Source organism: Lissotriton vulgaris, chromosome 3_1 (genome assembly GCF_964263255.1).
Source record: "Lissotriton vulgaris chromosome 3_1, aLisVul1.2, whole genome shotgun sequence".
Taxonomy (NCBI): Eukaryota; Metazoa; Chordata; class Amphibia; order Caudata; family Salamandridae; genus Lissotriton; species Lissotriton vulgaris.
The window spans coordinates 1,756,141,189-1,756,167,245 of record NC_141689.1 but is presented as its reverse complement, the minus strand read 5'-3'; positions in this window follow the sequence as shown (position 1 = coordinate 1,756,167,245).

Here is a 26,057-nt window from a genome sequence, read left to right as displayed (position 1 = left end):
CTGAGAACCCTGTGGCAGCTCTAAGGGGGAATTGACACCGGCCGAGCTCACCAAGCTCCGCTGAGGCGTTCCAGCAACTCCTTGTTTGTGGTTGGCGGCCGGGCTTTGCTCCGCCGAGCGTTGCAGACCTACTGCTTCCTGACTGGCCGGGCTTGGCTCCGCTGGTCAGGACTCCATCTCCCAGCAGCCTCGAACCTGGGATGCCGCCCCCCATCATCAGCCAGCGCTAGGATTCGCATAAAGCAGCGTTTGCTTCCTCGTCCCGCGAGGACGCGCGCGGGATGCGCCGGGCTAAGCCCGGGCAAAGGGCGGGCCCTCTGTGGCCCTCAGAGGCCTGAGGAGACTGGACTGGGCCACCTCCTTTGATTCTCATTTATTTGGCCAGTACTACTTGCACCATTTGGTCTACATCACAGTAAACTGTTATTTCTTTAGGCATCTATCGAGCAGCTTTCTGGGAAATCCAGTCTATGCTTCATTTGATGAACCCTACTAGTAAGGTTTAGTGTAGTTCAATTGGTCTAGTAGGCATTATGTCTTCATATCATCCAAAGGGAAAATCCTCAATAGCAGGAGGGGTACAACGAGGACCTCTGGACGGTTACGTCATTAGGGCTACTTCAGGTGTGGATAGGGAAATTGCTTTTGCTGAGCGACGTAGATCCGTTGAGCTCATAAAAAATAAACGATCATCCCTAGGCCCGCTGCAGTTAGCAACTTCACCATACACTACGAACCACACTCAACGAGAGGGATTTGATGTATCTAGCAATGATGGTATCCCGTTACTTCTTCAAGACATAACTTCCCCACTCACTACAAACAGTGAACTGCATTTAAATGTTTCCGCTTCTTTCCCTAACTCTACACAAGAAGTGGAAGTTCTATTTGACACACCTTTAACAATAGTGAAAACTGTTCAGGGGAAAAATATTTTAAAAAACCAAATGTTCCCGATCACATGGCCCCCCTCCAAAAAAAAAAGAGAAAGAGGAGGAGTGGACCACATAGAAGTAAGTCTACCAAGATCGATTTTGGTTCTCTCAAAAGTCCTCAATTGGATGTACCTTCACTCCCTGTTATAGCTACTCCACCGTATCATCCTATAGTAAAAACATCCAGTAATAACTTAATGGGAAATATTGAACACTTACTCAGATCTCTTATATTACCATTAATAGAGAGACTGAAGAAAATAGCATCCCAGTTGGAGAGCTTGGAACAAGCAATTGAGGTCAATAAAGGGTTACTAAAGGACCTATAAAAGCCCCCAACATTAGTACACCCAACCTTAGTATCATCCTTAAAATCCGTTGTTCAAAAGGAACCAAAAAGTAACAAGAAAACTAACCAAAAACTCCCTAAGCCACTGCCTCCTAAAAAAAACATCCCAAAATGTTGATATCAGGGATAAAGAGGCCCAACCAGGAGGGAAATTCCCTGCCCCAAGAAATATTCAAAACCTGAAAAGCAATGAAAAGCCTATCAGGGTAATGCAACCCAAGAGGCATAATGTAGAATTACCACCTGAGGCAGTCCCGTTAGCCGTTGTCCTTACTGGAGTTCCAGCATTAGAAGAAGGCAAGAGAGAAGACCACCACCAGCTAAAAAACAAGGTCATATTTTGGCTTAGACAAAATCCACCACTCCCACCATATATAAATGGAGAAGTGTTACATGTTAGGCGTCTATCCTGGCTGGATCATAGAGCAAAAGATCTAAAGAGGGATATTATTGTAACTAACTTTAGAGACCCTGGAGCAGTCAGATATATTCTAAGTTGGCCCCCAGAGAATTGCAGTAATGGTATCACAGCCCGTGAATTAACTTATTTTTATCCCAGATTCTTAATGGCACCAGTAATTAATCACAGGCCTCTCTTTGGATATCAGGCTGACTCTCTCATCCCTGTTTATAACCGCTATGCGGCTTTAGCGAGTATGGAGGGAGTCGACTGACTTCTTCCACTGAGCATAGAGAAGGGAACTGTCCCAAATAGTGTGCCATCTGCAAATCTTGAGCCATTCGCACCACCATCTGACCCAAAAATAATTACTCATGCCATTGCTACCCCTATATTGTCTGATAGTCTAACACTTCTGAGTTGGAACATTGCTGGCCTAAATACAAAAATGAAATCTAGGGACTGGTTAGATTGGGTTACTAACTATGATATTTTAATGTTCCAAGAAACTTGTGCACTACTTCCCTGCTCCTTGAGGGCTATAGCTGCTATAACCTAACTGCTGTTGTTCCGGCCATGGGCCGACCGAGTGGGGGCCTATCTATTTGGGTTAAGATAACATCAGAAGTTAAAATTGAACCCCTGAAGACCAATGGCATGAATTTTCAGGCCTTGATTTATATCAATAGGATAAAGGTATGTTTAATTAATTTTTACAATAATGATTTCACGACACATCCAAACGCAAATTTTATAAGGTTGTTTGATTTTATTGATGGAATTATGGATGGGCAAAAGTATGGTAAACTTGATAGTATCTGTGTCGGAGGTGATTTTAATACTCACATTTACCCTCGAACCCCTCCCTGAAAAAGAGGGGAAGAACTGTTAAGTCATCTAAACACACAAGACCTAGTTAATGTTTTAGAGAAGGTAAACACTAATGTGAATACAGGACCGGTGGCTACCTATGTTGGGCGCTGGAGTTCAACCACAATAGATTATGTTTTTATATCTTCCCTGCTTGGGGACTGTCTATTGGAGGCTGAGGTTGTCAACACCATACATAGTGACCATAACCCTATTCTGTCCACTTTTAAATTTCTTAAAAAACGGTGTAAACGTAAAGAACCGGGGGCAAAAAATCTGGTTGCGTCAACGGACAATCTTAGGATAGTCTGGAAGGGGATAGATAACAAGGGGGTCCTAGCCCGTACAATTAAAAAGTACACTTCACTAGTGTCTGTCTGTTTATCTTGTGACAACTCTGGACATGACATTATCGAGGCTTTTACAGGGTTGTGCAGGGCTGTAAAAGAGGAGATTTCTAAACCCACCCCAGTAAATAATAATAGTAATAAAAAGCCCAGGTGGTTTGACACTTCATGTTCTAAGGCAAATCGCGATTTACGGGCTGCTCTTACGGCTGAACCGCAAGATTAGTCTTTGGTGAGGAGACTTAGGTCAAGTTATAAGCGCACCGTAACAAAACGAACAGAAGAGTTATTAAAAGGTCACTGGGAATCCCTTGCATGTACAGCGGCACTGAGAGATACCGCTGGATTCTGCGGTGAGGTTAAGAATTAGAGATCATTTGGAGCAAACATTACCCCCATAAACTGCAATATACCCGGGGATAGGTGGGTGGACCATTTTTCAAGCATTTACGTTGCACCACACCCATTAAGAGTAACTCACAACCCCTCTACGGCATTGAACATCTCAATAACGGAGGTGGAAGATGCTATTTTCCAAAGTGCAAGTAACAAAGCACCTGGTCCCGATGGATTGTCCAATGACCAAATTAAATCAGAACCCGATTTTTGGTCACCCTTATTGTGTAATATTTTAAATAATTTATCTAACAACCAAGTCCCGGCAACCTGGTCAAACAACATCATCGTGCCAATCTTCAAGAAAGGCGATAGACTAGACCCTGGCTGTTATCGCCCCATATCTATAATAGATAATACCTTGAAGATTTTAGGAAGGGTTTTTTTTAACAAGATTAGGACCTGGGCAGAGGAAAATATGAGTTTACACCCATGTCAGTTAGGCTTCAGAAGCAATGTAGGGACGGTTGAGCAAACGCTTAAATCTAAATTTATTATTGGCTAAATACACCATTGCCAAAAAATCCCCTTTGTATTTGGGGTTTATGGATTTAAGTTCAGCTTTTGATTTTGTTAATGGTTCCCGTCTATCGTCTGTTTTGCTAAATTATGGGTTAGATGAGTCACTTGTTTATTTTTTAGCTCATTTACATAGTGACTTGAAAGCACGCGTTCGAATAAATAGGGACGGTGAAGTCTCAGGGGACATTTTAATTGGCAGGGGGGTCAGACAAGGTTGTGTCCTGGCCCCCCTGCTTTTTATTTTGTACATATGAATTGAGCAACTCTTTATGTAAATTGACTAGTGATGTCCCGAATATTAATAAACAAACACTTCCCTTACTTCTTTACGCGGATGACGCGGTCCTTATGGGCCGCACACCCAATGCATTACGCACTTTAATAACAGGTTTTGTTTCATATATGGCCGATCTTGGTCTATGCACTAATTTTAGCAAATCTTTTATAATGTCCTGCGGCCCAAAAAAACATAAAGTCTGTCATATTGTTTCAGGGAATAATGTTTTAAAAAGCACAAGCACTTTCCCTTACCTAGGTCTGTTGTTTTCAGATTCTGGCTCTTGGCAGCCGCATGTTGCCAGTGGGAGGAATAAAATGGGTAAAGCCATTAATTCCATCATTAGCCTCCGGCAACCTAAACACGCCGAGGTAATAGTACCATTGTTACAAATCTATAAAACCCAATGTTTACCAACAGGAACCTATGGTGCAGAGGTGTGGGGCTATTCGAATTGTACCAACAAACAGACCGAAGAGAATAGATTTTGTAGGAAGGTCCTGGGGGGGGTGATTTCTGCTCCAACTTTTGTTTGTCATAGGGAACTGAATCTCCCATATGTGGAGGATTTTATAAGATCGAGGCCCGCTTTGTTTTGGTTGAAAATATGGCGGAATCCTGCTGCCTCTTTAGCCCGCGAAATTATAACAGATTGTTTAAAATGCGAGCGGGCTAATCACATACCTTGGCTAAGAACAGTAGAGAAAAGTTTAGTAAGTGTGGAGAAGGGGCACCTATTCTCATCACCCCTAAATATTGACTGTACCCATAAGAACCTAGTAAAAAGGGCTTTGTAGGATCAGTATACAAAGGAGAGGGAAAGGACCGAGCTTGTAAAGCCTACTATTATAAAGTATATTCCACTTCTTGGAACATCTGACAGGTTTAACAATATGCCACAGGGCTACTTGCTGAAAAAATTGGGCAGATGGAACAGGAGCTTGCTGTTTCGCTTCAGAGATGGGAGCATCAAAAATGTACTTTGCTTCCCATTAGGCTTTAACAAGAATTTGGAAAATCTAAGCTGTCCCTGTAATTTAGGTGGCAAACAAAGCCTTTTACACTTTATGTTCTTCTGTGGCTTTTATGTAAAATATACTAAACATTACCTAATTCCATATTTTAGACAGAATGCCCTGATAGATTTTAACTTAGCATTTAGAGACTTATTGATGTTAGGCACTGATGTTGTAATTTTTAGAGTTAGCTACTTTTTTCAATTGGCTGTTCGTTCTGGAGCAACAATGAACATGGTCTGATAAAATTTGAACTATATCTGCATAGTTTGTACTTTTGTATATTTGCACTAGTGATTGTATTTTTGCACATACTGTGGTTAATCAGTCTGTGTATTGCCTCTATTGTAGTGCAAGCGTGGCTAATCATATTATATGTTGCACTTTAAAATAATGTAATTTGAATTTTATTCTATGTAATCAACTGTGCCACTTTTTATGAGCTTTTAAATGATTTTTCTATTGATTTTACTTGGATGAATTGTTGTGATGTACTTGTACTTTTATGTATGGTTTTTATATCCGAATAAAGATCCTTTGAATTGAATTGAAAATTGCAGCCCAGTCAAGCACTGCTTATGACCTTACATCTGAGGTCACTGATGACATGTTAAATAACATCTGATGACTTCTCATATGACATCATTGATGACATTAGTGATGTTATCCCTGACAACTTTATCCATAGGTACCGAGATTCTGGTCCGGACATGCACCGCATGGGCTTTTTGCAAAACCAGGTCATGATCCCAACCAGCTGTTGGTGACAAAACCAACACTGCTCATGACTTTTGGGTGTTCATTGCAGGTGTTGGTTGCAAGCTCATTTTCTGCTGTGTCACTGCCCTAGGTCCAGATCAAAGTAAAGCAGGGTGGACAAAGCCAGTATTAATGTATTAAGGTTTCTGGGCCCAATTCACAGAATTAACTTAAGACTCAATCCTAAATGTACTACTATTTTGGTATTCACAGAATGTACTTACTACTTTTGGCATTCACAGAATTAACTTACTACTTTTAGTATTCACAGAAGTTAGGATTTTGTCTTAAGTTTGTCTTAAGACAAACTTAAGACAAACTTAAGACAGACTTAAGACAGACTTAAGACAAAATCCTAACTTCTGTGAATACCAAAAGTAGTAAGTTCATTCTGTGAATGCCAAAAGTAGTCAGTACATTCTGTGAATACCAAAATAGTAGTAAGTTTAGGATTGAGTCTTAAGTTCATTCTGTGAATCGGGCCCGTTGTCATTAATTAATTAATTAATTAATTAATTTATACTTCTGGATCTGGCAACTATGTAAACAAATGTGTTCAATTTCATTAATTTCCACAGTGACTTTAACTTTGCTCTTGTAAGGTTCTTCAAATTACATTTGTCTTACTTCAGATCTCAAGACATTTAAAAAAAAATCTAGGGGGGCGTGGCCAAGATGGCAACGGAGTGAGACGTGTAGTGAAGTCCCTCCGGCGCCGAATTCTGCTTAGCGTTGTTATAGCCCCCGGAGCAGCGAATTTTCGGCACCCCACCTGCCTGCTGTGGGTTCCGCTGCCAGGGAGCATGATCCGGTTGCGGAATTCGGGCCCCCGAAGGCAAGGAGACGGGGACATCCTGCCGCGTGAGCTCCGGCGAAGTGAGGCCTAGTGATCCCCGGCCTCAAGTGTGAAAAGGGGCCGGGCTCCCAGAGCTGCAGCGCGAGGTTGGTGCCCCGGTGGACGGCCGTGTGTAGAAGCGGCCCCAGCTCGGCTGGAGCTTTGCTCCACCTCTCCCAGTGAGCGCCGCGGGAGCCGCCAGACCCGAGGAACAGTGCCGATCGGTCACAGCGGTGCCTGCGGAGGAGGGCCGGGCACGCCGCCTTGCAGGGGCGTTCGGTGCCGCTGCCGCAACGCACCTTCCCCCACCGTGGACCAGTGAATCGAACTTGGCGCTGAAGCTGCCTTGCACTTGCAGTTGTGGACTACCAGGACTTTGGAGGCCTGCTGGGGTCATCCGGGGGAACAGAAAAAGGTGGCCCCTCCACCGGCTGGTATGTCACGCTACTGCGGGGATCCGCCATTGGAGTGCTCGGCCTGGCAATCGCACGGCGCACCTGCGGTACGACCGGGTGCCCTTCCTGACATCCCGGTGCGGCGGTGGGTCCCCTGGTGCCGAGGGGATTGCCTGGGGGCCAGTGCCTGGAGCCATCTTGCCTGTCGTGGTGCCTGGTCTGGCGCAAGTCTAAGGAGTGAAGGCCGTAGAGGCTTCGCCGGCGGCGATTGGGATGAGAGACTGTAGCGCGCGGTCCCCCGGGACCCCTGAGGAGTCTAGATAGCGTGTGGCTCCTGCTGACTGGACAGGTCCTGGGCGGCGCGTGCTCCGGTTTCTCCTGCAGTGCCACTCGATGCCAGTTGTGATGTAGTGTTCTGGCTGCACAGGTGGCGAGGTGGACTGGCATAGGCGCTCGGATAATGTGAGAGGTGAAGAGTGCCATATACCGCATGGGGATCACGATACCTGACAGAGGACCGCTGACGCATACCTCTTGCGACTGGGCCAGGATCGGATCAGTAAGGGTGTAAAGTTGGCCTATGGTGAGGCGGAGGAGGCGGTCGGAGATCCCTCACCCTGAATACCTGAATGAGCAGAAACGGTGTAATGTCCTCCACACAGCGTAAAGGGAGGCCTGGTAAAGATGGCCCATCGAAGGGATCCCAGCAGCCGGCGTCCCCTGGGCCTAGCGGCTTGCCTAAACCGAAGGATGATGAAGCCCCTGCAACCAAAGCCTTCATGATGGAGCTCTTCGCGTCCATTAAGGAGGACATCTCTGAACATCGTTCTCAGCTAGCGTCGGATCTCCGCGAGGTGAGGAGAGACATGGACGGTATCGGAGAGCGGGTGGCCACATTGGAAGATCATGACCTAAGTGTGGCGAACGATGTACACCAACTGCAGCAGGATGTGATTCGGCTCACGGAGCAGAACTTGGACCTCCAAGCACATGCGGAGGATTTGGAGAATCGTTCCCGCCGGAACAACATCCGCATACTCGCAGTTCCCTGGGACGGGGAATCAGGAGATCTACAGGGCTATGTTCTGGCACTCTTCTCTCAGATCCTGGATGATGAGGACCTACACGAAATCAGGATGGACAGAGTTCACAGGGTCAGTCTGCCTAGACGTGGTGTGGGTCCTCCACCCGATATTTTGGTCTGTGTTCACGACTTTCAGTTGAAGGAACGCATTCTTCGAAAAGCACGGGAGATCCTGTTGTTACAGTTCCGAGAACACCACCCCCAATTATACCAGGACTTGGCGGCATCAACGCTCCAGAAGAGGCGTGACTTTCGCCCTGTGACTACCTTTCTGCGGGAACGCAATATATCCTACTCCTTGGGCCACCCTTTCCGCATTATTTTCAGATGGCAGAATAGACTGGCACAGATCCGATCTCTTCAAGTGGCGAGAGACCTCCTGGTCCTGGATGACACGGCCCCCTCTCCAGAAGGTGGAAGCTCCCCGTCGAGGAGAAGACGGCGGTCCTCCTCCTGGCAGAGAGTGGGACGAGAGACGGATCGGAGAAGACCTGATCGTATGACCAGCCTACAGGAAAGGGGGGAAGCGGTGGCTTCTGTGGCCTCGGCAATAGTGGCGGCGTCACAGCATAGCTCCGGGGCGGCTTGAGCCCTGAGACGACAGCTGCCTGGCGCCGGTGGGCCATGTATTTTCAGGTACCGTGGGTAACTTTGTACTTTTTGGGAAGACACCCCGGTCCTTGGCCTTGGGGTGCCCCGTCCTTACCCCCTGGAGGAATCTACGGACTTCTCTGCACTGGGAATATTCAGAACATTTCTTCTCCTTGTTTTTCTTTCTTCTCTTGTTGCTTTCTATTGTTGTATGGGGTTGGGGTGGACCTAGGAGTTCCTTTGGGGGAGGTGGTGGTGTTAAAGGGGTTTGATGGGGGTTTGGGGAGGGGGCCGGTGTGGGGGGGGTAGTGGTGGTGATAGGATTGTATGGTTGGCTGTGGTTTCTGAATTATGGTATGTGAGTGATGTCTCTCCGGATAGTGTGAGTTTAGCTCCTGGGTCCTCAGGCGTGTACTCTTTGACTGTGGGGTGTTGGGAGGGAATTTTGGGAGGTCCTCAGCTTTGCCAGAGTACAAAGAGGTGGGATGGAGCTTGGGGTTGCATAACGGGGGGGTCTAGGTACTATGGGGGACTGCGAGGGATTGGAGTGACCAGTGTCCCCTTATCCTTGGACATTTCTGGGAGTTCCTGCTGCACTGCATTAACTGTGGTCGCCAATGGTGGTTGTGGGGGGGAGGGGAGGAGTGGTGCGGAAGTAGCGAGAGTGGGATTGTTGCCTAATGATGCCTCTTAGTATTGGGACATGGAATGTCAAAGGCCTGAACTCCCCGCAAAAACGTCAGAAGGTATGGATGTATGTGATTGATCACCAGCTTGATATCGTGGGTCTCCAGGAGACTCACTTGGCGCGGAGGGATGAGCTTCGCCACCGGCACAAACTTTTCCCCCTCATATATAGATCGTCTGCCTCCACGAAACATAGGGGGGTGGCTCTTCTCTTTCGTGCGGCCTTCCACTTTCAACATATGGATGTACGCAGCGATAAGGAGGGCCGCTGGCTGATGGTGAAGGGTCTGGTCCATGGTAGACTGAGCACCTTCGTGGTGATGTATGCCCACAATACGGGACAGAATGGATTTCTGCAGGGCCTGCTGCGGAAGTTGGGAGACTTTGTCGAGGGACACTTGTTTCTGTTGGGGGACTTTAATTTAGCGTGGAGTAGAGAGCTGGATAGCTCTGGTTCACAAAGGGCTGAGGCAGGTTTGTACTCTGCTGAGACACAACAGCTTATTGGTGATCTGGGCTTAATCGATGGGTGGCGTTCTATGCACCCCCTATACCCCGAGATTACACCCTTTTCTCCCATGTCCACCGCTCCTACTCCTGCCTGGACCACATTTTCCTGAGTCAGGCCCCCAGGGGAGAGGTCCTTGACTCTAGTATATTCCCGCTGTCTGTTTCGGACCATAGCCTGCTCGTGATTGGACTGCGCTGGTCACCGGTAGGTGATGGACAATGAAAATGGTACTTCCCGGTGGCAGTGGTCGGGGACGACCCCTCAAGCAAGGCATTACGGAAGGCTATCAGGGAATTTTTTGTTCTCATCCCTGTGTCCGATACGTCAATATCCACCACCTGGGACGCCTTTAAGGCCTCAGTCTTGGGCACTTGCCTAGCTCTCAATGCTAATCTCAATAAGATGCGACGAAAGGAACGAGAGGAGTTGGAGACAGAACTTGCAGCCCTTGAGCAAGCGCACAAACAAAATCCTTCTAGATTGACCCTTCGCCCCTTGACGGCGGTTAGGGGGAAACTGAGGGCCCACTACAACAACAGGGCGGAATTTACCCTGTTGAGACTACGGCACCTCTCGTACTCCCAAGGAAATAAGGTGGGGAGACACCTGGCTCGCCAACTTCGAGATAAACGGGACAGGGATTACATAGGAGGGGTTCAAGACTCGGTGGGAGTACTGCAACACCGGGATGAGATGAAGCTGCTAGCTGCCCCGTTCACCAGCAGCGAAGTGCTTGATGCCATTAAAAACCTAAAACTCCATAAAGCGCCAGGACCAGATGGCTACACCGCCCTCTTTTATAAGACATATGCCACCGAAGTGTGCGACTTTCTGGTCTCCTTTTTAATGACATGGCTGAATCTGGCACCACTACTGGCTTCCTAGCTGAGGCCGTAATTTCAATTATACCTAAGCCAGGGAAAGACCCCACTCAATGCTCCTCGTTCCGCCCGATAGCCCTCCTTAATATCGACGCCAAGCTATACTCCTCGATCATTGCAAGTAGGCTCCAAGATCTAATGCGGGCACTCATACATCCGGACCACTCTGGGTTTATTAAGGGCTGTCGGACCCATGATAATACTAGGCGGGTGGTCCACTTAATAGAAAAAGCTAATAGGTTCCAGATCCCAGCGGTGCTGGTAGGCCTCGATGCTGAAAAAGCTTTCGACCGTGTGAACTGGGGCTTCATGTTCCACACTTTAGCAGCCTTTGGCTTCTCGGATAAATTCATCTCGATGGTGAAGGCGAACTACAGCAACCCCCGCTATAGAGTGGCGGTGAATGGCCATCTGTCTGCGTTTTCTCGCATTCCCGTGGCACCAGGCAGGGCTGTCCTCTCTCCCCCCTGCTCTTTGCCCTGAGCATTGAACCATTGGCGATAGCAGTGCGGGAGCATGAGGAGATACGGGGTCTTCCCTTTACCGGAGAACAGCACAAAATTTCCCTATTTGCGAATGATGTGCTGCTTTCTATTATGGACCCGGCGCGCTCCCTACCACATGTCCGGGAGGTGTTATTGCGCTTTGAGGAGGTGGCCGGCTTCAAGGTCAATTATGACAAATCTTATGTTCTAAATCTCACACTGTCACCTGCAGAGGTGGATCAAGTGCGGCCTCTCAATCTGTTAGCCTGGGCCTCCAGCTCCATCGTTTATGTAGGGGTCCATTTGACGCCCACGATTGGGAAGTTATCTTCCGCGAACTTTCCACCGCTGCTGGCAAAGACCCGGGTCGATTTGGATCGGTGGAAGCCCAAATACATATTGTGGCTGGGCAGAATTCACGCCATCAAGATGGTCCTCCTCCCCAAATACCTGTACCTCTTTCAGGCGCTCCCTATTCCTCTGGACGCAGACTTCTTTCGATGCCTTAAAACCCAGATGCTCGGGTTCATCTGGCAGGGGGGACGAGCGCGATTTTCTTTCACGACTTTGCGACGGCCACGGAGGGAGGGAGGTGTGGGTCTTCCCGATGTGCATCTATATTATAAAGTGGCTCAGTTGTGGGTAATGGTAGAATGGTCCCAGCACCAGCAGACATCTGAGAAACACTGGCTGCACATGGACAGGAGTGTCGCAGGTAGATCAATCTGGGACCTGGCCTGGAAACCCAAAACAGACAGGCCCCGGAACGCTTACATTAGTACCCCCACCAGTACCACCCTAAAAGTCTGGGATACGTTGGCCACTGATGACCGTTGGACTACATTTCCATCTCCGTTCACGCCTATACACTTTAATCCAGCATTTCCGCCGGCGCTACAGGAAGGTCCCTTCAGGGTATGGAGGGAGGGGGGATGTAGGGCTTTAACCCACCTATTTCACGGCGATACTCCACTCTCCTTTGATAACTGTATGAGGGACTATGATGTCCCACCGTCAGAGCGATTCCACCATGTCCAGCTGATCCATTGGGCCATGTCACCTGGGGTCCTCGATGCGGCCAGGAGACCTCCCTCACCCTTTGAGTTTCATCCTCCGGACCTCTGCCATGAAGGAAGTTGTTTCCTTTCTTTACCAACTACTACTTGACTCAGCACTGTCACCTCGTCCCCGCTATATGGGGCAATGGGAGGAGCTCCTGGGGCAGGACATTTCGGACAAGGAATGGTTGGCTCTGTGGCGCGATATTGCTACGTACAATCATTCATTGGACGTGAGGGAAGCCCATCTTAAGACGCTCATGGACTGATACTTGTACCCGGCCAGACTCCATCGTATAATCCCGGCCACTTCTGACAGATGCTGGAGGGGCTGTGGTCTGCTAGGGGATTTCCGCCACATTTGGTGGGATTGCCCGATTATTCGCCCATACTGGGAAGAGATCCTTTCCCACATTAAAGAGATCCTTGGCTATCCGGTGGCGGACTCTATGGCTCATGTCCTACTGGGCATCCGAGAACCCATTCTTGAACATCAGACATGTGCAGACAAACAAATCCTGTGGCTCTGTCTTGGAGCTGCCAAACTTACGCTAGCTGCCGCCTGGAAAAAAACAGAGGCCCCCGGCGATCTCCCTATGGCACGCAAGGCTATGGAAACTGCTTAGTATGGAACGGGTGGCGGACATCTTCCTGGGCAACTTCAAAAAATTTCAGTTTCGCTGGGGCCCCTTGGTCCGCTTTCTTTCAAAAGGTTTACCGTCTGCAGTTTGCCCATCCTCCATATGAGCGCTCCACCTCTTTCAGGTCTAATGGAGGAGCCACATTGAATGACTGATGAATGTTGTAGTCACCACCACTAAGGGGGGGTTGGAGGGGTGGAGGGGGGGGGGGTCTTGTACTTTGTTATTTACTTGTTTTGAGGCACCCACATAGATGTATGAGGCCTTTCAATGCCGGACACGATAACTTTGAGTGCACAAGCGGCTACTCCACCAGCTGCTGCGCCTCCAACTGGATGGATTTTTTAGTAGTGTGCTCACGCCAAGACTGCTCCTTTGCCCTGTGGCACTACCCCTCTGCTTGTCCGGTGGCAGCCTGCTTTTGCTTAAAGCCAGTGCTAATTACCTATGCTTATGCCCCCTGCGTGGGACGTTATGCGGGATTGTCGCTGTTTCTTTCTATGTTCTCTCTAATAAACTAAAAAATAAATTAAAAAAAAAATAAATAAATCTAGTTATTCAACATTCAGCAACTCAACACCTAATGGTAGGAACTTGAATTAGATTTGCGAGCATTTCACCGTGTGGCAGTTATCGACACACTCTCAACGCCGGCGTCTGCCCCATGGTGGATGCTGATTTTTATTTTTTACTGTGGGTGTCTCCAGTACCCCAACTGCCCTTCCCACTCTGCCCACAAGCAGTTCACCATCTCCAACTGAAGCGTTGTCTAATTAGGTGCCGCAGTGCAGGCAACAAAATATCTGACTGCAAAAACAACTGAACACAACATCTGCATACCCTTGAATTATTTTCCTTAGTTCCAAGATGCTGTCCTTAAAAGCAAGTGCTTTTCATAAAAACAAGTGAGAGACAGCCCCTTGATTTGGCCAGGGATAGGAAGATATGGCAAAAATCAAGTGACTCTTCTCAAATCCTACTGTGTTTCAGGAGAGTCACTCTACTCGCTCCAGTACTCAGCCATGTCTTTACAAGTTTCTGATCCACTCACTTCGGCTCCAGATTGAAGTTTCCATCGGAGCTGCGCCCAAACAGCGGTTCGCCTTAGCTCTTCAATCACAAGCTACGATGTCTAGAGTGTGGTCCCTTTTATACTCATGCAGTCCTAAATGGCTGCTCAGATTTAAAACTATTGTGAGGCTTCAATAGTTCTTTGTCCTCTTCACCGTAAATGTGCTGTTCATTAGAACCTTTTGTGACTCCTTACAAAGTGGCACCGCACCACCACCACTGTCTAGAAGCCACATGCATTTTGCTACAATGTTCTCTTCCTACTTGCCCACGTTTTTACTGTCTTTGGAAATTAAACACAGCCAGATAGCAGATTATTCCAAGAGTTGTCCTTACCAGGAGATTCCAGACTATTTGCTGGCAGGCTTCAGATGCTGCATCATGTCGAAGCCCAGATTTTCAAGCATCTGAAGAAAAGGCACCACCTATCCCCTATACTGATATCCCTCAACTGGCTCCTGGTGAGGAGGTGGATTGTCTTTAAGTCCTTGTATATTGTGCACAGGGAATTCAATAAAAAGGTCCTAGGATTTTGTTGCTGTAACAGTTAAGTAGTGCCTTCTGAAAGGAGAACGGAGATCAGAAAACGTAGCTCTGGCAGTAGTCCCCACATTCAAAAGAATGAGACAAGGCAGCTGTGCCTTTTTACTATTCTTAGCAGCGACTTGGAAAGAATTACCTCTGCATTTGAAACTAAAAAGCAATAATTTGAGGGTCAGCAAATGCCAGGAAATAGTTTTATTTTAGCTAAATGCTTAGACTGTATATCATTATATGAGGGATAAAGTACTCCTTGAAGTACATTATAAGGATATTGCATCACAGAGGAATTCCATAACTATATAGAGGAACGAGTCTGAATACTAAGGGGCATATTAGCAAGGCAGGCGATATGAAATTATTGCTGCTTTTACAGCCGTTTTCGGCCGAGAAGCTGCGATAATTTCATCACTCTATTATCAAGCTGTCGCTAACAGCAGTTAGCCACAGTTTGTAGGCGATAGCGAGCTGTTTGGGGCCCGCTTTGCATGTCAGCGATATTTATCGCTAATGACATGCAAAGTGTGCGTGCCCAACCTGTTAGCGACTGAAAGCAGTCGCTAACAGCGCTATCGCCTATTATCAACGCAGGCGTAGCGATGACAAAAATCACGCTAAGCGCGAATATCACTGAAAACTAACGCCTGCTCAGACCACTTCTTAACATGTATATCCAATGGGAGTTGGATATTCAGGTCAAGACCCTATTGGCATTAATGCCTGAATATCGCTGCATTTCCAGCGATATTCACGCATTAAGCCGCTATCGCCGGATATTTTATCGCATTTGAGATAAACGTTGATAATAGCACGTTATCTCTGTGATAAAATCTGGCGATGCATGGCAATAGAAAAATTGTCACTAAGCTTATTTAGTGATAAATATCGCTAGTTGTTGATAATATGCCCGTAAGTTTCTTAAAAAGGTACGGAACTCTGCGGTGACTGACAGCATCCTTATAAGTTATGACAGTGAGTACTTGATTTTTTTAAATATCAACGAGAGAGGTAGGGCTCGGGTCAACACTCCTGTGCCCCATAAGGTTTATTGAAAACAACAAAGGAGTGCTTATGTGTAACTTAAAACCCAAATACTAAAGCAAAATAAAGTGACAGTTTATTCCCGGACCCCTACCTGGGTCAGGTAGTACTATGTTTTAGCATGTCTGATCCTAATAGTCAGGAGGCGACCACCCTGTGGACAGGGATGACTGTATCTAACAAGGCAAGGCAAACAGCCTTTTGTTTAAAAGGACCCTCACTCACCACTAGTTGGTGACATGCTTCATCATTGGGTCCCCGCTGGGGTGACCGAATGCCGCCCCAGCGTGCTACAACGCCTGAGTTACAGCGGAGCGGGTTTGGTGGTGAGTGTACTAGTAATTAAACTCAAATGTGTGTGCAAAATAAGTGAGTGCAAAGTTAAAAAATACAAGGTTAGAACCCAAACAAAATATTTAATGCAGGCCAACCCGTATTAAGGTTAAAAACGTGAAGGTCGGACAACCAATGGTACTATGTTAGGAGACCTGTGTCCTTAATTACAATATCTGGTCAACATGTTTCTGCTGTCAAAAAAGCGGGATCGCGCAGCATTCGTCAGTGACTCTTCGGGCAGACGGCGGTCCCTGAATGTAGGTGCTGGGCGGGGAGTCGCAGGCGTTGAAAGGACGCGGCGTGAATATTGCCCAAAGCCGTCCTGACCCAGGAAGTCTACGATTTTCTAATGATTAGTACCTTTAGGCTACTGTACTCTACAGTGTGCCGGCACGGTTAATATACGTGAGTAATTTCTCTTTTACTATTTAATTTTTGTATTTTTCACATTAAGTGCCTCACAGGAGGGTGTACCTTAGCGCGTACATACCCCCGGAGTGCCATTTAGGTGTGGTCCTGACGAATGCTGCACGATCCCGCTTTTTTGACAGCAGAAACATGTTGACCAGTTATTGTAATTAAGGACACAGGTCTCCTAACATAGTACCATTGGTTGTCCGACCTTCACGTTTTTAACCTTAATACGGGTTGGCCCGCATTAAATATTTTGTTTGGGTTCTAACCTTGTATTTTTTAACTTTGCACTCACTTATTTTGCACACACATTTGAGTTTAATTACTAGTACACTCACCACCAAACCCGCTCCGCTGTAACTCAGGCGTTGTAGCACGCTCGAGCGGCATTCGGTCACCCCAGCGGGGACCCAATGATGAAGCATGTCACCAACTAGTGGTGAGTGGGGGTCCTTTTAAACAAAAGGCTGTTTGCCTTGCCTTGTTGGATACAGTCATCCCTGTCCACAGGGTTGTCGCCTCCTGACTATTAGGATCAGACATGCTAAAACATAGTACTACCTGACCCAGGTAGGGGTCCGGGAATAAACTGTCACTTTATTTTGCTTTAGTATTTGGGTTTTAAGTTACACATAAGCACTCCTTTGTTGTTTTCAATAAAGTGAGTACTTGATCCCATTTAATACATGTTCACACCATCACCTTTTCTACAAACCACTTAGAGCCTTTGTGCGTAGCTCTTTCATATGAAAGAGCGAACATGTTTACAAAAAAAATAAAGAATAAAAATAAAACATTAGTGCAAAATTAAACACATCGGAAACCTTTTATATTTGTAGCAAACAGACAATAGAAAAAGTTCAATACTAACATGTAGAAACCTGTAGAAACCCAATTTTGTTATTCTCTTTGTGGCAAGAGTCTCTAAACCCAGTCCAAACTAGTCCTGTCCTGTCTAGTGCAGCATGACCACAGGGGGCGGAGACAGCATTGTGAAAAGGAGACACAGTCTATTCAGGTGCAAGCAAAACTCCTTCCACCGCTCTACATGCAGACCAGGTCTATTCATCCCAGCAATGAGTCACCCAGGCAAGGCAGGAAAAACATCAACCCTCCCAGTGACTATCTAGAGTGAATGCACATCCCTAGCTCCTGTCACTCCAACACCAGATGCTGAATACACAGTCTGAGGTGCACAGGATGATAAAGTAAGTAAATGCTAACTTTCTAAAAAGGTGCATTAATACATTCTGAGTTCAGAGAGCCTAAGCTCCATTTTTCTTTATTGTCCTTATGGAAAAATACACTTGTAAAATGTTACAGCACAGCCCCAATAATAAGCCTAGGGGACAGACAGCCTTTCAATAGTGCAAAACCAAATACACAGTATTTCACTATCAGGGCATGTCACACACACGAGTACATGTCCTACCTTTCACATATACTGCACCCTGCCCATGGGGGTACCTTGGGCCTACCTTAGATGAGCCTTATATGTAAGGAAAGGGAAGGTGGGGGCCTTGCAAGAGGGGGCACTTGTCAGGGCAACATGGCAGTTTACAACTGTGTACGCAGACACTACAGTGACAGGTCTGAGACACATTTACAGGGCTACTCGTGTGGGTGGCACAACCAGTGCTTCAAGCCCACTAGTGCAAAAGAAACAATTGATGAATGGAATGCTAGGCAATGCTAACATTTACCCCAGTGACAAGGAACTGGGTTTAATCCATCATTCTTTTGCTCACTACCCTAGTTTGGACCCAGCCATAGGCAAATCAGTCGTGATCCGGTTCCTTATGGGAACAGTCCAGCCAGAACTGCCAAACCAGGTCCTCCCTAGACTGGAAAAAAGCATCATGGGACACGTTTCAGGACATCACCCCTCATCAGCCAGGCTAGCTTGAATCCTGTGGTGCAGTGAGCATGGGACCCACGTCTGGGCATCCCCTCCCACTTAGGGCAACACATGCAAAAGAAATAATTGATGGACGGAATGCCGGACAATGGAAACATTCACTTCCAGTCACAAGGATCTGGGTTTAATCCGTCATTCTTTTTCTCACCACACCACCCCAGTTTGGCCCCAGCCATTTGCAAATCAGTCTCAACCCTGTTCCTTATGGGAACAGTCCAACCCGAGCTGCCAAGCCAGGTCCTCATTAGACCGGAAACAATCATCCCGGGACCGGTTTCGGGTATCATCCCTCACCAGCCAGGCTAGCTGGAATCTAGTGGTGCAGTACGCCCGGGACCCATGTCTGGGCTTACCTGGCACACCTAGGACAAGAAAGCAAAAGACACACAGATGATGGACAGAATGCTGAGCATAGCAAACATTCTCCCCCAGTCAATAGATCTGAGATAAATACACTGTTCTTTTGCCTAAGGAGGAAGGAGAAAACAAGCCAATTTGCCTTCACCGTACCTGCGTGCCCCAACATATTTCCCAAGGTAATTGGTTTCATGTTTAGCGAGGTTTTGAAATTCATGCATAAGTTGAATCTGTCACAAATGTGTGGAATATGTGATGTGGTAGAATCTGCAGAGTCTAATGCCTGATGTTCAGTCTCCACTCTAGTAAGATCTTGACGAACGCTGTGGAGAATGTCTGCATGCTTTGAATACAAATTCCCCTAATAGAGGCCTAAAAGGCTTCCGCTAGGCTAGAGTGCTTCTCAACAGTTCCAACATTAGTGGAAAAATATTTTATAACAGCTTCTCGCACCTCAGAATGGAAGACTGCATCACACAGAGCGTCAGTAGGGAAACGGCAATAACAAGCCAATGGAGTGTGTGTAGGAATAGTTAGTGTAATGGAAACCAGAATTTGATGTAATAGCGTATGTGGAAAATGTGAGATAGTGCGTAGCCACAAAAGAGCACCACAAGATAAATACAAATGACCAATGTAGGTCCATACATTGTATGGATCAGAGTAGAATGTATAATCTCTCTGACAGGGAAATTTATGTTGCCAAGGATCTGTTAGATGGAAAGAGTGGAGTAGGTCCAGAAGTGTCTGCAGTGACCGGGGTTTAGTAATAAGTGGAGAGCCAGTAGAGTAGAGGTCAGGCTGGCAGGTAAGATTCAAATCTCCACCCATAATAATGTAGTCAGCCTGGCATAGGTTAGTCTGTGCAGACAAATCCAGAAAGAAGTCAGGGGAGTCAGTGTTGGGTGCGTATCCATTAACCAGAAGTATAAGTCTACCTACCAGTTCCCAAGCACAAGGAGGTAGCGACCACCAGGATCGGAAGTAGACTTAATCATTGTATAGGGGACCCCACTATATATCAAAATGCACACTCAACGTGAGTAGGAAGCGTAATAGGAGAAATTTTGGTGTGGGCCTCATGAGGTACCGTAATTACAATCCGTTCTGGGCACTAAATATGTTTCCTGGAGGAAACCCAACTGAATCCCATGACAATGTAAGTAAGCAAAAACCTGCGTCTGTTTTTGAGGGTTGTTTAAACCTCTAATGTTCCATGTTATACAAGAGAGTTGAAACTTAGGCCTCTAATGGTGGAGGGAAATGTAATGGTGGAGGAAAGTAGAAAATATCAACAATGTTGTTTCAAACTGACCCAATACGTACCACAGTGATAAATAAGCAGTGCTGATCAATTAAACAAAAACAGAAATAGCAGTCCCCTATCCACTCCAGCTATAAGAGCAGCTGGAGAGCCCCATCAACCCCAACAAAACACAAACATAGTGGTTTACACCAGGTGAGAGTGACAACTCCATGGGAAACAAAACCCAGGTACTAATGAATAATCAGAATAATGTGAACATCATGCAGATTACTTAATACCATTAATAGATATTTGGAAAAGCAGAAAAAGAAATGCTGTAGGTGCTGCACAGGACCAAAGGGACAGGCACACGTGCAAGAAATAACAATGGTTGAAAAGTCTTATACAGGAGATTGCAGACATATAGCTTAGACTGCAGGAAGCATCTTAGAATGTATGCAGATCAGGTGGAGTAGGTAATAGGGCTGCAGGAGCTGAAGCAGCAGGAGTGCCAGTGAAAGGGGTTCAGCCAGAGAAATGCGTCTTTCAAAACTGTGCTGCATTTGCAGAAGTAGTGAAAATATGATGACCGGCATTTACTTCCACATGAAGGCTCGCTGGGCAAAGCATCCCGTACTTCAGACCAAGTTTTTGAAGGGAATGTTTGACATCAGTAAACTTTCACCAGGCCTCCTGGATCATTGGTTTATATTCTGAAGATAGCAAAACAGTAGAGACTTGATAGTGTAACTGACCCTTCTCTCGAGCCAGGTGCAGTCAATGTCTCGATCCCTAAAATGTAGGTTTCTAGCAATAATCTGTGGCAGGGGATGCCCCTGGCTGTGGGCAGTGTCCAAGTGTGCGATGTGCCCTCTCAACCACAAAAGTATCAGCAAAGGCCATTTGACCAAAGAGTTCCGATAGGAGATGCTCACAAATAGCTCCATGCAACCACTATTTGTGGATTCAGGGATCCCAGCTTTGCAGAGGTTATGGTGGCGAGACCTGGCCTCTGAGTCCTCGTATTTGTGGATTCTGGAATTTGTGAACTCGAGTATGCCAGCAATGCGGAGGTTATTGTGGCGAGACCTGGCCTCCAAGTGCTCATTTTTGGTGGGTGTGGTTTTGGGAATGCGCTTGACACACTCAAGACTTTTAGATATTGCAGCATGTCCATCTTCCACCTCAGAAATCCGATGTTCCGCACCCTGTATTATGGTGCTCTGGATGCTCAATTGTGGCGTCCAACGATGTGCTAATGTGTCAAATCCGGAATCGATTTCCTTGAAGCAAGTGTGGAGTTCAGACATGATCGTAGTAGTGCATCAAGTGGGGGGGGCAGTGATAGTGTTAAAATCGATAAACTTTAGGTGTACATAAGCGGCGTTCATTTATGTTCACCACAGTCATATTGTTAAATGTAAAATGACGATCGTGAACATTTCCTGCGCCATCTTGTTTAGTGGGAATTTCTATGAGCACGTAAGCTGCAGCCATTTTATCCATCACAGCCATTTTGTATTCTGTTGGTCACCTTTGTTTCACCCTGCTCTCACTAGCATCCCTCTGACCAACCTGGTATGTGAGCTGGGGGCTATAAAATCTATTGCCACGACGAACATCAACATCGCTTGCTGCCACAAACTCGTTTTTCCTCTCATCTCTGTTTACAGGCAAACCTATGGACACTCTTACACAAACAGGTTCCAAATACCAAGCAGACTCTTGAAAACATGGTTTATTGCACTGCACACAGCAAGACTTGTGTTTTTGCCAACAATGGGACCTGTTTTTATCAACAGAATAGACTCTTAGCTCTGGCCAGCATCACATGTTTTAGACCCTGAAGCAAGGTCCAGCTGCAAGATTAGATTGTATGTTTTGACCTGGGTGGGAGGAGAATTAATGTTGGACTTGTGTAACCATGTTGATGAAACAATGTTGGACTTGTGTGGCAACCTGCCCGGGGCGGAGACTCCAAGCTTGTAACCATGATAAATAAAACAAAAGCATTGTGCCAAACCTGTATAAAAGGAAGAGCCAAAAGAGATGCAGTTAGAACACCTCCCTGAGACATCCCGGTCTCTGCAGTTGACGTGGTCTCCTCTCGAGAGTAATAAACCTTTTTCTTGCCTTCCAGTTGCCAGCGCCTGCCTCATTATTTTGTTAGAGAATCCAAAGTGAATTAAAGGTGACCCTGCACCGGGCAGCTTTGGGGTCTTAGGAGACTCGCTGCTTTTCACAATAGCATGCTCTGATGCTCCGAGGCTCTAAGTCTACATATGCTTAAATGGCCCAATAGCAAGGAAACGTGTTTCCAAAGAGTCAGGTGCTCACAGTATTGAGTGTATAGGAAAAGATGATGACTATGGTAATGGTGTGTAGGTCGATGTAGTGGTATATTGCACATCATCAGTCCTGAGCCACTTGCCAGTGATGGCACAAGAGGCTCAGGCTGCAGCAATCAGAGAGGGGATGGGAGGCTCTCCCCAGAACATGCGGCCCCCACCCAGGCACCCACCGCACCTGTCAGCTAGGCTCCGAAAGTTAGTGGCCAAAGATCTCTGTTGCAGTGCTGGACAGCCGCCTTCAAGTTGGGCCTCCGGCACTGTCCAGGCAAGGTCGTAGCAAGGAGTGGATGCCTGGAGCTGCTTGCACTACAGCCACACCCTCAGGCTCCCATGTGGGGCCTCCAAAGGCCGCATCAGGCGGCGGTGTAGGGCAAGTCACGCAGGAGCCACCAGAAGTTCAGCAAGGGTCAATATCGCTCCCAACACTGGAAGATTACAGACATTTCTCTCTGTGGTTTTAATGCCATGAGGCCATCTTTGTCACCTGAGGTACTGGTGATGGTGAAGTGGATGAAAACGTGTAAAAACCTCATGTAATTTGGCAGGAGAATGGATTTTTCCCATAGTGCCTAAACAGCAAATAATTTAGGAACTGCAATACTTTAAAGAGGGTGAGGCAGAATGAATGTGAGATTTGATTTGTGATGGCTCATGTATAACCCAGAACCTTGAAATTCAAAGAGAGGGGGCTCTATGATCCAAAGGGATGGAGCACCCAGAAACTATTAGGTTTAAAAGGAAGGTTCCCTTTGGGTAGAATACAAATTTAACCAATCCACCAATCACGCTGTTCACACGACTCAATCACGCTGTAAAGAAACCCGGTGTAATGCTACGTTCGTTGGACCAGAAAGCCACGAGCTGAATGCTGAGTGAAAAGCACGAAGTCAAGGTTTAAAAGTCATGGGAAATCGACAGTGCAAATAAGATTGAGACACCACCGGATTAAATAATTAATGGTGACATTTTTATCAGAGGAAACCAGGGCGAAACCGATTTATTATCCAGTTCAAAAATTACTGAACGATAAGACAAAAGATTTCGTGAAGAATCTCTTCAAACCATCGGTTCACAACCCTTGTATATGAAAACATAATTAAGGATTAAAACTCCAGAGTGCAGTAAGGCATCGGTTTGATTTCGAACAGATTTCTGAATTTTAATTGTATCACATAAGGAGAATAAAGTGTATGTCCTGAAGAAGATGATTATAATAATAGAGGTGCCATCGAAACGCGTCGACGCCTGATTATAAAGGGGTGTTAAATTGGGTCTATGTCAGCATCATATTAGAGACAGGAAAAATTGATCGGTGCTCTAGGCTGTCTATTGATTAAGCCAATTAACACAAGTACAGACAGAGTGTATTGTCTTTGTAGTTTTCTCCTTTTTAATATTTGCTGTGGTTTTTAATTGTAATCAATATGAAATTTTGTGATGTATAAATTGTATTTTGTGAAACCTTTTTTGATAAAATAAATTGGATGAAGATAACTTTTATATACAAAGATAGTTTAATGGTATACTTATAAGTGCTTCATTGGGGACCCTCAAGAAGGGGTGTGATTGAGTCGTGTGAACAGTGTGATTGGTGGATTGGTTAAATTTGTATTCTACCCAAAGGGAACCTTCCTTTTAAACCTCATGTCTAACCCAGAACAAACTTATAAACTAGTGTTCAGTATTCTAATACATGCAAACGAAATATCTTTTAAGTTAACCTCTCAGCTCCTCGTTTAATTGAACGTTTGGCACGGTGACTTCTGAAAGAGCATTTTTGAAACCTTTGCTTTGTGAATTTGCTTTCTGTGCCTCTGGGAGTTCTTCCATAGGTCACTAGGCCTTCCAAAGTCACAAGTCACCACTTTGGCGCTCAACTTTCCTCTGGCTCAGGATATTTCAAATTATTTGCTGCCTGGTGCACTTTTATGAAGTGAGCCCTTCACGCTGCTTTTACTACTACGTGGCTGCCATAAGAAATGCGAACAGACAGTTGATTCCTGCTTGTTTGCTGTTATCTTCTCTGGGCAGTAAGTCGTTATCTTGAAATAGGGGGCTCGTAGGTCCTTATTTCTCGGCTGACTGTAGCAGCGGAGAGCCCTGATGCGAAGCCAGCGGCCATTATCCTGATTTATTGTCCATAAAATGGAAATGCGACCTGGAGGCTATCACTGTTAAGATAAACCCTTCTGTTTGAATAAAGATGTGCTTTCTGTGGATTTTGAAGTTGAACATCGGTTGTGTCATGACAAACAACCGATTAGTGACTTGTCTGGAGCCAGCAGGAATGCAGCACTTTAAAATTCCTTTTGTCCAAGCCCTGAAGGTTTTGGTATTTTATTACTGGGAGTTTGTTAGAGTAATTGAAAGTAAATGCAGGGATGGCTTAAACTATTTGATTCAGAGTCCCAAATGATGTTTGAGCGATGTGGTGATCAGTATAGAAGGATGTTCTGACAGAGAAAGGGAGGTGGTGAGTGGCTTGATACTCAGTATGTGACAGAAATCAGGTGAAAACTCATAGTTGAAAGCGTACTTTAGTTTTAGTTCAAAGAAAAGTACTTTGATTTTATCATACACAGAAAAAGATCACTGTACACAATTCAATAGTATGCGATATTCGCCCTTAACCCTGTGCAGGAGAATTTTATGTTTCTTTCCAAGTATATTGTTTGTTTCTCTGGTCAACTGCAGTCACAACAAAAAGTTTAAATACTTCCCACTCTGGGGCATTTGCCCTTCCCCTTGGGGACCAGAGTCGCAGTAAATTTCCCTGTTCAGAAGTTAGGATTGTTTAGTTGTTCTAAAGGAAATTCTTGTGCACTTCACTGTCATCAGTTCTGCCCAAGCTCAAGTGGTGTGCGCTGATGCGACCTAACAGCAAGTACACTTCATTCACTACACCTGCCCAGCCAATGAAGTTCACGCATTGACACACTGTCCGCAACTGTTAGGTTGTACTACAGGAAATTCCTGTGCGCGTCGCTGTCATCAGTACTGCCCCAGCTCCAGTGGTGTTCGCTGATGCGACCTCACAACAAGTACACTTCATTCCCTGCCCAGCCAATGAAGTTCACGCATTGTCACACTGTCCACAATCTAAGGTAACTCACGGTAGCGCAGGTTTGTGGGTGGTGTAGAACCTATAGTCACAAGGATCCTGCTGCTTGAATCTTCCTCAGCTCAATCACAAATTCTCCTCCCAAACAAGTAGTTGTCCACCACAGGTTCCAGAGGTGACTCTCCTCCCATGTCCTTTGGCTTTTCTTCAGCACTTTGAGTTTTCTTTAGAGTTTGACTGTGTTGATGGTCAGGTATAACAGAATGTTTTGGTATTTCTGTGTGCTAGACCTAATTTGGGAATTCTTTGGGTTAAATTCTGTGTTTTTACCCCCATCCACTGTGGCTGCCCAACCACCAGTGTGCCTTTAGTCAAGTTCAATAGGGAATGGGTACACAGCCCCACCAGTTGCAGGCACCCAGCCCCCTTTGCATATGGCCTTCAGCCATGTGCAAATAGTGTTGGGTGCAGGGCCTGACTTGCATCTCCAAGTCATGTGTCTCCTAGCTCCTATGCCCATTTGGAGCACGTGCCTTGTGGAGTTTGAAGAACTCAGAGCGGGACAAGGTAGTGTGACTATTTGACAGGATTTCATATTGATCAGATCAATGATATTTGATTCTACCAGGCACTTAGAGCCTGCGATCACAGACCTCTTGTTACACAGTCTAAATACTACATAA